Here is a 14081-nt window from a genome sequence, read left to right on the forward strand (position 1 = left end):
ACATTGACTAAAAAGAGTAACAATAGAGCCAAATGGACATTCCTCACGTCACCAGAAACAAGACTTCAAATGAATGTAATGATTGCTCATGTGGCTGCGTAACTGCGGGATATGTAATGCTATACACCGCTGTCTGCCAACAAGTTCCTAACCCGAGTTACCAAAAAATGTGGTAAGTGTCCCACACACGTACTAAAAACATCTTATTTGCTATTAATACAATCTTTCCTTAACCTTATCCATATAAATGTCATGATAACTAAAATTAAGATATTGTAGGAAGCAAGAATTTAGAACATTTTGGCATTGGCTGTAAACAAAAAAAAGAAAAAGACAAAAGTAAACGGATGAAAAATAATCCAGGGTTTAACAGTTCCATCCAATACTAACAGTCTTGTCTGGCAATAGGGTTGCCTGTTTTGTGCCATAAAGAAATAGATTTAAAATACTGTGTAGTGGCCAAACAAAAGATGATTTTTTAAGCTCTTTACTGATAACAGTAATTGTCTCAAAAAATGAATGTGATTATGACTTATTGATGCTAATATAGCATATTTAAGACCTGATAACTCGTGCTCAACAACACCAAAAAGAGTTGGCCACCCTCTCATCAGTCAGACATCTGTCGCTAGCCATATCAACATGGGTGGCTTTAGGAGAGAGCCTTGTGAGTAAAGAAAACACCATATGGCAGAATTTCCCCCTCATAAGCAGACATTTCAGTGGAGGAAGAAGTGTTCATACTGTTCTGTTCCCCTCGTCTGTGCACATATATACACAAGTGACAGTGAGAGCGCCGATGTGGTTAGATCCTAAACCTCCCCAAGCAAGATATTTGAGTCTGATCTGAAGACGACAGGAAATGATGAATAAAAACTGCTTGATAATGGGATCATTGAGTCATGAAAAACGATTCTAAGCGAGTTGTCTTTTGGGGGGGGGCCAAATGAATGCAGACGCTCATTATGACCATCCGATGGTGCTTTAGCCTTCAAGCAGAACAAGAGCATACAATAGAGCTGCAACTGACAATAGAGGGGAAGAATAACAACCAAACAAAGAAAAAGTGATGTACTGAATTTTTCAGACGTGTAATTTACTGGAGCATGAGGGCTTAGTGGTGATGTTGGCTGATGACTTAGATTAAAGGGATTGTGATTCTAGATGATGGTGATCGAAGGGTCCGCGTGAAGTTCACCAGATTTGATTTACTAAGCTGGAACCAAATATGCATATTAATGCAGGCTTATCAGGAATCATTATATAGCTACAAAAAGTAATGCGCTGTAATTCGTATGTATTCCACATACTGTATGCATTGCTGTATGCACCACAGTAACTGCTGCTGTATAAAACCCATCAGGGCCGCATAGGAAATAGGTCAGAGTGGATGGGTCATAAAAATCAGGGCTTTCTTTCTTTTTGTGATTACTAATTTTCATTTTGGTTAAACACAAAAAATACAATTTGCTACATGAACATATCCTCCCCTTTTTCATCCTCACCACCCACCCACCCACCCAAAGAAAATCAAGAAATGATGACACTAAGCACACTATTCAAATCCAAAACAAAATGATAACAAAATAGACAAACTATAAACCAAATGAACACATGTATAAATGACTACACCGTGGACCCATCATATACTGCATCTCTCGCCCCAGCACAAAGCTTCTTAGAAGCCCTCCAGAAAGTACCTTCCCTATTTTCTAGTTTAGACATCTGATTTGGAAAGCCTTTTGTATGACAAATGCCGCCACCCTAGCCATCTTCAAAGCCAAAACACAGGGCTTTCAAGCGCAGGACAGGAGTTTGTGTCTCGGGTAAAACACAACCCAAACCCATCTACCTTTGGCTTTTCTTTAACTGCTCAGTTGTAAAACAAAGTGGGGGGAGCGATCAAGATAACTTTTTGTATAGTTATCCCTATATAACCCTGAGGATAACTAATCCTATGTAACCCTAATCCTGTCCATACCTAATCAAATATAACCCTAACTATAACTAATCCTATCTAACTCTAATCCTATCTATACCTATCTCTATTTAACCCTAACTATAACTAATCCAATGTAACTCTAATTCTGTCTATACCTAATCCTATATAACCCTAACTATAACTAATCCTATGTAACTCTAATCCTATCTATACCTATCTCTATTTACCCTAATTATAACTAATCCTATGTAACCCTAATCCTATCTAAACCTAACCCTATATAACCCTAACTATAACTAATCCTATGTAACCCTAATCCTATCTATACCTAACCCTATATAACCCTAACTATAACTAATCATATGTTACCCTAATCCTATCTATACCTAACCCTATATAACCCTAACTATAACTAATCATATGTTACCCTAATCCTATCTATACCTAACCCTACATAACCCTAACTACAACAAATCCAATGTAACCCTAATCCTTCCTATGCCTAATCCTATATAACCCTAACTATAACTAATCCTATGTAACCTTATCTATGCCTAACCCTATATAACTAACTCTATTTTATATCTAACCCTCTAATCTTAATCTTAATTGGTCGTTGTGGTGCCTAAATGTAACTGTCGTAACAGCATGGCACTCACTTTTTGTCGGCTAAACTGTTACGGCCTCTGAAATGGCCGCCACTTCCCAGTGCCCTGTACCCAGCTCCTGGTAACATTGTGTCAGTTATATTTACCTGTAAAGGTAAATTCCTCCGGGATATAAATTCTTTTGGGAATTCCTTTATTAATTTCTTCGGGATGAAAAAAGTATCTATCTATCTATCTAAAGAGCAGTTAACTTAACTGTCATGTAACCAGTCGTCATGTGCGTCATGTCACATTTTTTTAAATTTTATTTTTAAGAAGAAGTACAGAACAGATGAAAATATACAGAAAAGTACACTACACATACCAAAGAAGACAGTACACCTTTTCCACAATCTTTCCTTGCGACAAATTGTTTTCACACCAAAACAAAGAGAGGAAATACAGCAAGGAGGGAGACAAAACAAAAACACAACAGCAAGAACGATGTCTGCAGCTCACAAACAATACATACAGAGACAGACAAACAAACAACAGGCATTGCCAGAGAGACCGGCATAAGGGACCAAACACAAACAGACAGAAGTGAGAAGGCCATAGCACAAGTCTACAGCATGGATTTTCAGCAAAGCTGAGCCAAGTGTCCAAAACATTTCTTGGGGCTGCATTTATGCGAGTCACGGAGAGCTCCATATATATGACATCCAGAAAGGAAAGGGTCCAAGTACAAATAGACAGGTCATGAGGTGGTTTCCAACGGGTTGCAATCATTCTCTTTGCCGCTGTAAGTCCAAGAGTTTTAGAGAGCTGGAGGGCTGACAGATCATTCAGAATCAAAACAGTGACAGTAACAGGTACAATATCATTAGTTAGGGCAGATATTTTGGATGCAATATTGTTCCAGAACTGACGAACAGGAGAGCAATGTGTACCTTGAACGGGCAGGTCTTAGTGGGAAGAAAGGGCATAAGGGGCTTTAAGTATATTCATGTGGTGAGATATGTCCTATGAATTAAATTGTAGCGACTCTGCTGATAGTCTGGATTGCGTGATACATCTGGAATGTTAGACCATACATCATGCCAGTCGAGATCAATACTCAGGTCCGGGCAATCACGTACCCAGATCCTCTCAATAGGAAGGCCAAGGGGGCCAGATACCACCAAGAACTGATAAAGCCTAAATACCATACCAATTGCTGTGCATTACCTTCGGTACAATATTATTTAAACCCATTTACGAGAATGCGCTAATTTATGTTACTGGTAGTTTTGTAGCGAGTATTTACTGACACTGCTGTTCAGCAGTTGAGACCTTATGGGTTATATAAAGTTCTAATCCTTCAAAATTCAGTCCTGATTAATTTGGCGCCTGACACCAGTGTTTACTGGTGGTAACGCTGAGAATGTCTTAATAATAGTTCCAGAGTTCAAATTGAAAATTACACTTTTTTAACCTGCAGGAAATTCCACCTTTCCAGATGGCTTCATTATGTCATGAATAACTGTGAATTTTGCTGTTCTCTCCTGAATTTCATACAGCACATTCAGTTTTCTATGAATCTCTGGCGCATGTGCAAGTCATTTGACTCCATGGAGCCACTGAAAATGCAAACTACTATTAAAAGAGGTGACTAATGAGTTTACATACATTTATTTAATGGCCATAGCTAAATACATGCCAGCCTTAAGTAGTATCAGAAGTTGGTGACATTTAGTAATGACATTTTTAAGGGTTGTAAATTTAAGATGGCGTTTGTGCATATTTGGAAGGGAATAAGCAAAAGAATGCTTTCTGTTGCTGAAATTGAAATATTGCTTTAACCCTCATGTTGACCTTGGGTCGAGTTTGACCCGTTTTCAATTTTTTTTATCAAAAAAAAATGGGCCTTCAAAATAAATATCAGAAATATATATCAAATAACTAAGGAAAAAACATCAAAAAAGCTCCCACAACATTGAAAAAGTGAAAATAAATGTCAGAAAAGGAAATAGTAATGAAAAAAAGTGTTTATGCCATGAATTGCCTGTATTTGTTCACTGATTTATAATGTCTAATTTTCTCACCCGTTTGGGAAACCTCTATCCACTGTTCAATAGCACCCGGGGAAAGGTCTGTGACTACATTTAAAAGGCTTCATTGAAAGAGTTTTGTGATTCCTCTATTTTAAAAGAAAATCTTGACCACATGTTTCTGTCCCTGGTTTGAACACAAAATGTGCTGTTAATAGACGGATCAGAAAAGCTACTGCTTTTGTCTTTTGGCTTGTTTTGTGATGCTGAACAGCATCCTGTATAAGACACATTACATATGTCTTTCACTTATTACATGTTTCTTTTACGACAACATTCTTTGTTTCTGTCTCTGCCCAATAAAACTGCTTTTCCCAAACGTTATAGCAGAAATACATCTGCAATGATTAATCAGTTCCACTAACCACTTGTATAAAATTCCCTTTTCTTGTATTTTGCAAAATTAACACTAATCGGTCATTTTAGCAGCTAAAGGGTTTGGTGCGGCCACATACTGAATATATATTACATATATTCATTAGAACCTTGTCTTAGGACCCCCCCTACACACACACACACACACACACACACACACACACACACACACACACACACACACACACACACACACACACACACACCCTCCCCTTTTAAAATCAGATAGGGCCTCTCAAGAGGTTTATCCTCACATTAAAGACGTTTAACTAATTAAATACAGGTTTTACTATGAATGCATTGTTAGCCTGTTAGCTTCTGTTGTGGTTTGTGGTGCTGAACGGACAGCTCCTGTAGAGTGAACTTTGCTACAGTGTTCTGTGTTTCTATAAATTAGTTTGTAATAAAATATAGCTACTATAGCTCGCCATAGGTACTGAAATCTTGAACGTCCACTTTTTCTAATCTCTCTCTCTCTCTCTCTCTTTCTCTCTATAAGTCTCTGCCATATCTCTCTTCTCCTCTTGTAGCTGACTAAAATAACTATAATGCAAATTTTGCACCTGCTTTTCCCTGTTGTTATATCACAAATAAATTTTCCATGCTGCAGCGGTCAAGCTGCAACAAGAAATCAGTTTCTGTGACCATTTGTATAAATCCTCCCATATTTTGCAGTCTTACTGCACTAATACCCTAGACTGGGTAAACCCAGCCTGGTCTGCCAGCAATTTGGATTCACCCTGCAGCTCAGACTGTACACCTGGAAACTTGTACATGTTTCTATCCTGCTTCCAAATTACAAAATTACAAATCTGCGGGGACAAATGACAAACTGGCTTATCCACCTGGCGCGCTATTGGTGGGTTTAACACAACGATAAAGAAGTGTCAGCAAGCAGCTTTTTTGAGGCCACCGAAGCTCTGCAAAGTATGTCACCAGATCGCTGGTATGATTGGTTGGAGGACTATCTAAGTGGACAGAGTTATTTGAACTATGCTCATTGGTCACGCCTCTTCAGTAGAAAATACAGAGCAACCTCCCCAGACTAATGTTCAATCTTTAAAGATTGAGCTTGGTCTGGTGATGGCCAGACTCCTAATACCGTCCATTAGACGTTACATGAACCCAAACATGCAATGTTGGTCTCGCTTTTCTTTCATTTTTCCTGCATTTTAAATATAGACTCTTTTTGACTCATTAGAGCCTAAAAAACTGCCACAGATCCTGAACTGAAATGCAGAAATAAAAAACCCATGGCCCAGATGTAAACACACAAACCCAGTTCTTCTCCCATTATATCTTCCCTTCTCTTCTATCTCACCCGCACACACCTGCATGCACTCCTTCAAGCAATTCTTTCCATCTCGTGCCATTCTCATTAATCACCAGAGGCCGTACAGCCTCCCATGGATGTAGTGAAAACGCTGCCCCCTCTGGTCTATCAGAGACTTGTTTCCAAGCAGTGAACTCTGTTACCACCGGCACTAACAATGAACCCAGCCGAGGGTCCAAGAAGGAGAAGAGATGCTAAGAGTTAACCCCTTTACCAGCTGGGAAATGGCCAGCCTTTTCTGTAATTACACCTGCTCTTTGGGTCCTACCCTGGTTTCAGATTCTGGCCCCTGGTGGGCATAGCCATGGGAAATGTCTGCTCCAGACTGGGGATTATGTAACAAGTTTAATGGCTGGTGACATTAGCAAGAAGCAAGATAACAGACAGTTAAGAAGTAGTGGTAAGTAAAATTTAGATGTGTGGCTGGGGATGAGGCAAATGTTTTATGCTGATACATTACATTTGATCTCTCTTTCTTCATACACTCACACTCTCTCTCTCTCTCTCTCACACACACACAGAGGTCAAACGCAGGCTAACCTCGGCAGTCTGCGGACCAGCTACCGACCCAAACAGATCAATGTTGGCAGGATCTTTGGGGAGTTACTTCAACGATGTCGCTTATGAAATGACAAGATCACTTAATATCTCTTCTCCACCTGGCCTCGCCTTGAATCTGTGTGGCACCAGCATGCTGACCGTGATGGAGCTGTCTCCCTCCTCCGCAGTGCATTTTCTGTCGCCGGGTCCACAGCCAATAGTCTTTAGCTGAGAGCAGTATCAGCTAGGCCCAGCATGTCGATTGTATTGAACTGGCTTGGCATGTCACAGGCAGTAAAGACCTCCTGATTGACTCCTGCTTGGATAGCATGTCCAACTGCATACATTAGTAATGCTGAGGATTCGATAGATGGATGGCCTGCACGGATTGATGCAGGCAGGCAGCACTTTACCTCAACGCAGGAAACCGGAGATGGACTGAACTTGCAGTGCAGTGACAAGGGTCACAAAATGGATTCTACTGCTATCTAAGCTGCTTATAAATTAGAGTTAAATTCATAAAGCATTATTTTGAGAGAAAGATACAGAAGAACCCTTCAACAGCTCGTCAAAACAATCGTTAAAATAATTTAAAGTTCTGTAATTTTTTATGCTGTTGCCATGGTTAGGCAGCTGGGTCCCAATGTGTGTGTGTGCCACCCAAAGGCTTAATTGGCTGCTGAAGCATATCAGCATTTTCCAGCATGTACTGTTGTAAATGTAAGAATAGCCAGGCAGTCCCAATAGACAGTTATAGCTTCTGTTTAGACTCAACTCCTCTTTGTGAAGTCATTTGTTCATGTATGTTGCATTTATACAAACTTTAATCAGTCCCTCCAGGATCACAACAAATCAAGCAAATTCAACCAATCATCGTGACTTTGGTGGGACTTGCAATTTTGACCAATCACCACAACTTTACTTCAAATTTGACCAATAACCACAGTTTTCTGCAACTTCAACCAATCCCAGCAGTCCCACGTGCCAGACTTTGTGTCAGTATGTGACTCTGAGAGCCAATGACCAAGTCGGAGTGAGAATGGGTTGATGTAACATACATGGCCATATTAATTTTCTTGTTTCTGATATGAGACATGCAAATAATTTCAGACCGTCCTGCCAACCTGGATACATTTTAACATCAATGTACGCTGTGATGTTTTTTTTCACTATAAAGTCGCTGAAGCAGCTGCTGTTTCAATCCTGTTGGCTTGCTGCAGCGGGCGGGGCTGCTCAGTTCCCCCTGCGACTGACACACAAAAACACACACACACACACACACACACACACACACCCACACACACACACACACACACACACACACACACACAGAAGATGCAGGAAAAAACGGCGATGAGATGTACAGGATGATCTAAATTGAGGACAGCAACGCTCGTTATTGTAAGTGCAATGATAAGTTAAAGTCCATTAAGTCCTTTATCAAACCGTATGAATGTGTCCCATATCAGGAAATGTAAAGATTAACAAGCCACTGACAGATATGTTCAAATTTGATTCATTCAATCATTTTTGTTGTTGTTTTAAATCCACCAGCCATTTCTATATTATACCAACATTTGCAGCATCCTGAGCCTTTTTGGTAAGATTACAAGGAAAGCTCAGCCTACAGTAGTTTTACTCTCCCCGAAATAAGTTTCCTTTTAATTTATAAAGATATATACCCCAAAAACTTTTTTGCAATTTTCACCGTCTCTTGCAACTTCATTGCAGCAAAAAAACAAAAGGACATGACAACTTTTTTATTGTAATTTTTTACAAAAGCTCCCACAAAATCAGGCATTTTGGGCCGTAACAATCTAAAAAAAAAGCCTGTGAAATTCTGTTTAATGGAAACATCTGACTAAAAATATAATTTAAAAAAACTACCACATCTGCACAGCCGGGCTGCTCTAAGTGATCCTGCTTTATCTTTGACTTCAAGTACATTTTTACTGTCATTAGTTTAAGCTGTTACAAGCAGCATTACCAAACCAAATTGCTAAATACCCAAGAAGTCTTTCAGCCAGTGTTGTCTGTGTAAAGGTTGTGTATTCTGTTCTGAGGACTGCAACTGTGCTCAGACAGATGTTCTGCCTTGCATCAATTTCACTTGTGTTTATTTGCCCTTAATAACCAATGACCAACTGACCTTTTAGTCCTAAGATGCTCTGACTCTGACTATCTGCGTGACTGTTCAGCTCAGCCAATGACTGAAACTCCAGTTCTTTCTGTTCTGTTCCAGTTTCTCTCCTTTTTCTCTAGTCTGTACATTAATGAAGCATATGTATTCATCCCAATGCAAGTTCTGTAGCATTATATATATATATTCTTAGATACAGTATGTTCAACATATGTATATTCTAAATATGGCTATAATGTTATATGTTATACAGTAGCTGTGTAAATGTTTTTTTTGTCAGACCAACAGATTGAACCATGCGTTGACATTTAAGTGAGGAGTAATACAGAGAATGTGACATGGTTCTTCTCCCAGCCTCCACTTCTCTCTAACCGCCCACTTTCTAGTGAAAGAAGGAAATAATTAGGGGAAGGTTGGGGGGCGAGGTCTATCCCACGAGAGCTTGGTGTTGATGTCTCACTCCTTCCACTTCCCACAATGCACTGCAGGCCGGAGGACATGAGGGCAGGGGGAGAAAAAAAGGTAGAGGAGGCAATTAGCAGGTAACACGTTCGTATACCGGCTGATCTGTTATAAGCCAATGCAGACGTGTATGTTCGGGGGGGATCAGGTGGGAGAAATATATTGTACAGTCAGTTTCATTCTGTTTGTGTTTCGCAATTATCCATTCCACCGACAACAAATCGCCCGTGCGCACACACACACACACACACACACTCACCTCAAGGCCTTTTAAACAGCCACTCCTGTGTTTCTATTACATTTTCATCTCATTTTCATCACACATAATTAAGCCAAAGTGTTCTCTGAAACACTCTCCCCTCACTGCCCGCCCCTTGCAACCTCCGGTGTGTTGTCGCTCCTTTACAGCACATACTGAATGCAGACATGAGCTAAAAAAAAGCGTTTATTAACAGAATGTTTGACCCAATTGGCTTGCGTATGAAAACACCTGGGCGTTAGATTGAAATTTAATTGCTTCACTTAGCTAACCCACTTAAGGACCATGTTGAGTTTAGTCTGCTCAATTTGTTGGGATCAGCAGCTTTGTGCGTCTGGGATGTTGTAGGCTTGGATTATGGATAATTACTATCAATTAGTGGCTGAGAGTTTTGGCTTTGAAGCCGCAACAAGCAAAATGGAGCAATGTCGGGGAATGAACTTGGCTAAATGGAATTATGTAGATAATGGCTGAAGTGATAGAAAGGAGAGGGGCATTTGTTTTTGAGAAACAGGGAACTGCGGTGCTCAGTTTTTGTTTGTTGTTGCCGGCATCACCAGTGGGAAGGCGCAATATGTCGTCTGCACCCACGGTGTCAATCAGAAAGCCATTACTGCAGAGGTCAGAGACACACTGCTCCAGGTAAGCTGCGTCTCAACGGGCTGCTCTGCTCGCATTTCCACCAGGATAAAGAAAAATAATAAATGTGCGCCCAACAATATCTTCTGTCTCCCACATTTCAAGGAGAACTTTAAACTTGTGTCAGATATGAGAATGTTTGCTGCTTTCTCTCAGACAAAATGGAATCAAAACTTCTTTTTTTCACCTCTCTCTTTTTTTGTTGTTGCCAGTCTAGCAATTTAAGCTCATAGCCTCATGGGTAATTTTGTGAATACATATCAGGACCTTTAGCTCACAGGCGGTGGCTGGCACACTCAATAATGCCTCGAGCAATATCACTTTGAGAGCACCACACAAAAACAAAGATGCCTTAGCTCCATGAATATTTATTAAAAGCAGATACCAGAGTTTAAAAATGACAGACTAATAGGTGGATGGAGAGGAGAGATATGAAGAGAACGATACAAAGACTGATGGAAAGTCAGCAGAAGACAACCCACAGAGCTTTCAAAGTGAAGCGGGCCCAGTAGGAAATGAAGATGTGCACACGTCGTAGCCTGAGAGGAAATTTGCTATTAAAATGCTGTTAAATACATGTTGTCTTGGCAGTGAGGGAGTCTCCCCTGGTATCTACATTCAAGAGCCACGCCTGATTGGCAGCACAACAGCACTGGTGGATATGAGACCCAACGGGCCTCACTGGCGGTCTCCATCATTATGCCGACGGCGCTATCATTTCTGGACGCTGATTAAAATGTTAGCGATGTTAAAAGAAGCTGAAGGTTAAATCACAAAGGGCTCCATGCAAAGTCATTTCAATCCACATCCTCTACCCACTCCTCGCACACACACACACACACACACACTAATAAGGTAGACTTTTAACAAAGAAGGAAACAAAGGGCATTTAACAGTACTGCATTTTGATCTTGATTTTAGCCACTAATTATGCTGAATCAATCCCACTACATATCAATGTCAACTGGATATTACTATAAAGATTGAATCCAGTGTTTCAAAAGGATCTCACATATATTTCACAAAGTGGACTCCATCAGAGACTCCAATAAAAAACTGTTTCTGCTCTTATTTCTTTGAAAACACTTCAGCAGTATTTTTGATTGATTTTAGTTTCTACATGGAAGCCTCATTACCATGATGAGGCAAGAGAAACCGGTCAGAGAAATGCCATCACATGAACAAACAAACACTAGTAATTATAGATCGAGCGTCAGTGCAACCAGACAAATGTAGATTCACATAAATTGAATGTGAATCCTTTAGAATCCTTATCAGATACATATTTTTTTTATTTTTTATTTTTATTTAACCTTTATTTAACCAGGAAGTCCCTTGAGATTAAAATCTCTTTTCCGAGGGAGACCTGGCCAAGACGGCACACCAGTTACAATATAAACAGAAATGCAGCATAGACAAAATCACCCACGGAGGAAAGGAACATACAGGGTCAGCCTTCATGATGATAACATTTGTTATCAGCTTCTGCTGGCCAAGAAGGCAGAAGCACCACAGTTATAACTATCAGCCATATTACAGTTCTCATCTTGTGTTTACAACCTGGAAAGGACCTGAGCAGCACGAGCTATGAAATGAGGATTTAAAAATGATGGAATAACAGGTGTAGCCTACTTACTTTTGCACACCTTATATTACATAAGCAACCTACTCCAAACTGCATGCCCCACCTCAAAACTAAAGCGCATGTAAGCTTGAAAAAGTATAAGATATGTATGAAATCTCCAACAATCTCTGGGAGCTTGTGACTACTGAAATAGATGTAAAAAAGCACAACGTGCACTTGTGATCATTGAGTGGTTTTAGAGAGTGCTGTCTCTTCAAGCGCTAAACCAGATCTGAAACGTAACCAGGCATCGGACCCCAAACCGATTTACAGCCCTTGATTTGAGGTGAATAGCAGATACGTTGAGGTTGAAGGAGTAGTGAGTGGTTTAAGACTGCTTTTCCTCCATTATGATATGTCTGCGAGGATCAAGCTAAGCTGTGGTGAAGCAGAATGGACAGGGTGACAGAGGCCAGCTATCACCGGAGTTTCTAACTAAGACGTTAGCGAACATAACTGTGGGGCTATCTGTGTCATCTCCTCCCTCTGCCTCTCACTCTCTGCCTGAGAAACCAAGGGAAACATCCCTTTAACCTTGCTCCTTTTTCTTGTTTTTTACGATAATAGCTAAATGTTAGGGCACCTTTAAAAGAGGGAGACAGGCTTGAATATTGCCATTTTGTCCGCCTCTCAGAATTGTATCCTAAAATAAACAAACACAGCTACAGTTCCATAATTTGAGGATGAGTCATGCATTTTGGAAGTCAGATTTCCAGTTTTAATTTAAAGTGCTCATATTATGAAAAAAACTTTTTCTGGGGTTTGGGGTGATATTTTGTGTCTCTGGTGCTACCACACACATACAAACTTGGAAAAAAACTACCCATGCTGTTTTGAGTGAGATCCCGTTTCTGAATGTCCTCTTGCCTTATGTCTCCCAATGAGCTGTTCAACATCTGCACGGCTTTCTGCGTTACTAGCCGAGACGAGGTGGCTATCCGTGGCTAGCTCGTTCTCAATGGCAAAACACTGCTACAATACACAATAGTTCACCATGATCTCTAAAAGAACTACATACATGTCCCCGTTCTGCAGGTATTCCACAAGTGCCCCTCATTTAGAAGAAGTCTCCAGCTAATCCTGCCTTGTACTGACCAAAGTTGGAGAAAGAGTTATCTAGCTGATCTGCAGCAATGTGCAGTAGAACAAAAATATGTTATTTTTTGAAAATGAAACCATGTAAACCACTTCTGGGACAACCTCAAAATACAATTATGAACCTGAAAATTAGCGAAATATGGGCGCTTTAAAGTTGCAGCCAGTGTTGGCATTGGCATTGTATCGTGACTCATGACGTGTTTGGAAACATGAATGTCATTTAATTTGTATATATATTTTGGGAGTGTGTCGTGTCACATTTCAGCATTAGATGTCAAGCAGAGAGTGATACCCGCTCACTTCTTCACTAAGTAATAAGCAGTAGGAGACCAGTACAACAGAAAATAGACAGGGGGTGGAAAAAATAAAAATATGGAAAACATTACGTGAAAGGAAACACAACTTAGATGTAACTCAATCACTATGGCAAATATAAACACCTACTAAACATACAATATCTAAAGTTCTTGATTTTTTTTGAAAAGGAACATTTAATTAATCAGTTTATGTGCTAAGAAAAGGATCCTACTTCTTATTTTAAGTAAACCATTAAAAAACCCAATGTATGGTCACAAAGCAAAATTTCAACCTTTGCGTCGAATAGTTTTTATAACACTCACTCATTTGTTCTCTATTGCAGAGTTCTTCAAAAAGAGGTCGAACCATTCCCCATATTCCTCCTCAGAGTACTTTATGCTGCATGAGGATCATAAATTCATTTAACAGATAGATATCCCCTCAATGCTCATCTAGCCACAGCAGAAAATGAATTTGCTGAGTTTATTGCTAAATGAAGGTTCTGGTGAGCAGGATGTGAGCGAGGATTTAGTGCACCTTCAGGGAGTCCCTCTTTCCAAACTAGAAATATGCTTCTAAGATCTCATCTCATATTAATTTGTCACAGCGAACGTAGCCTTGCTGTTGCTCCATTGCCGCCCTCTGGCTAACTGTGAGCTTTTCATCGCCTCGCAGAGCAGCAAGTCTCGGTACCT

The 14081-nt window shown here is 40.1% G+C and overlaps 1 protein-coding gene across 13 annotated transcripts in view; it reads left to right on the plus strand.

Annotated features, from left to right (window-relative positions):
* The window catches only part of ntng1a (netrin g1a), a 118762-nt gene that overhangs the window by 68331 nt on the left and 36350 nt on the right, over positions 1-14081 (plus strand). The window lies entirely within an intron of this gene.

Source organism: Etheostoma cragini, chromosome 22, assembly GCF_013103735.1.
Source record: "Etheostoma cragini isolate CJK2018 chromosome 22, CSU_Ecrag_1.0, whole genome shotgun sequence".
NCBI classification, from domain to species: domain Eukaryota; kingdom Metazoa; phylum Chordata; class Actinopteri; order Perciformes; family Percidae; genus Etheostoma; species Etheostoma cragini.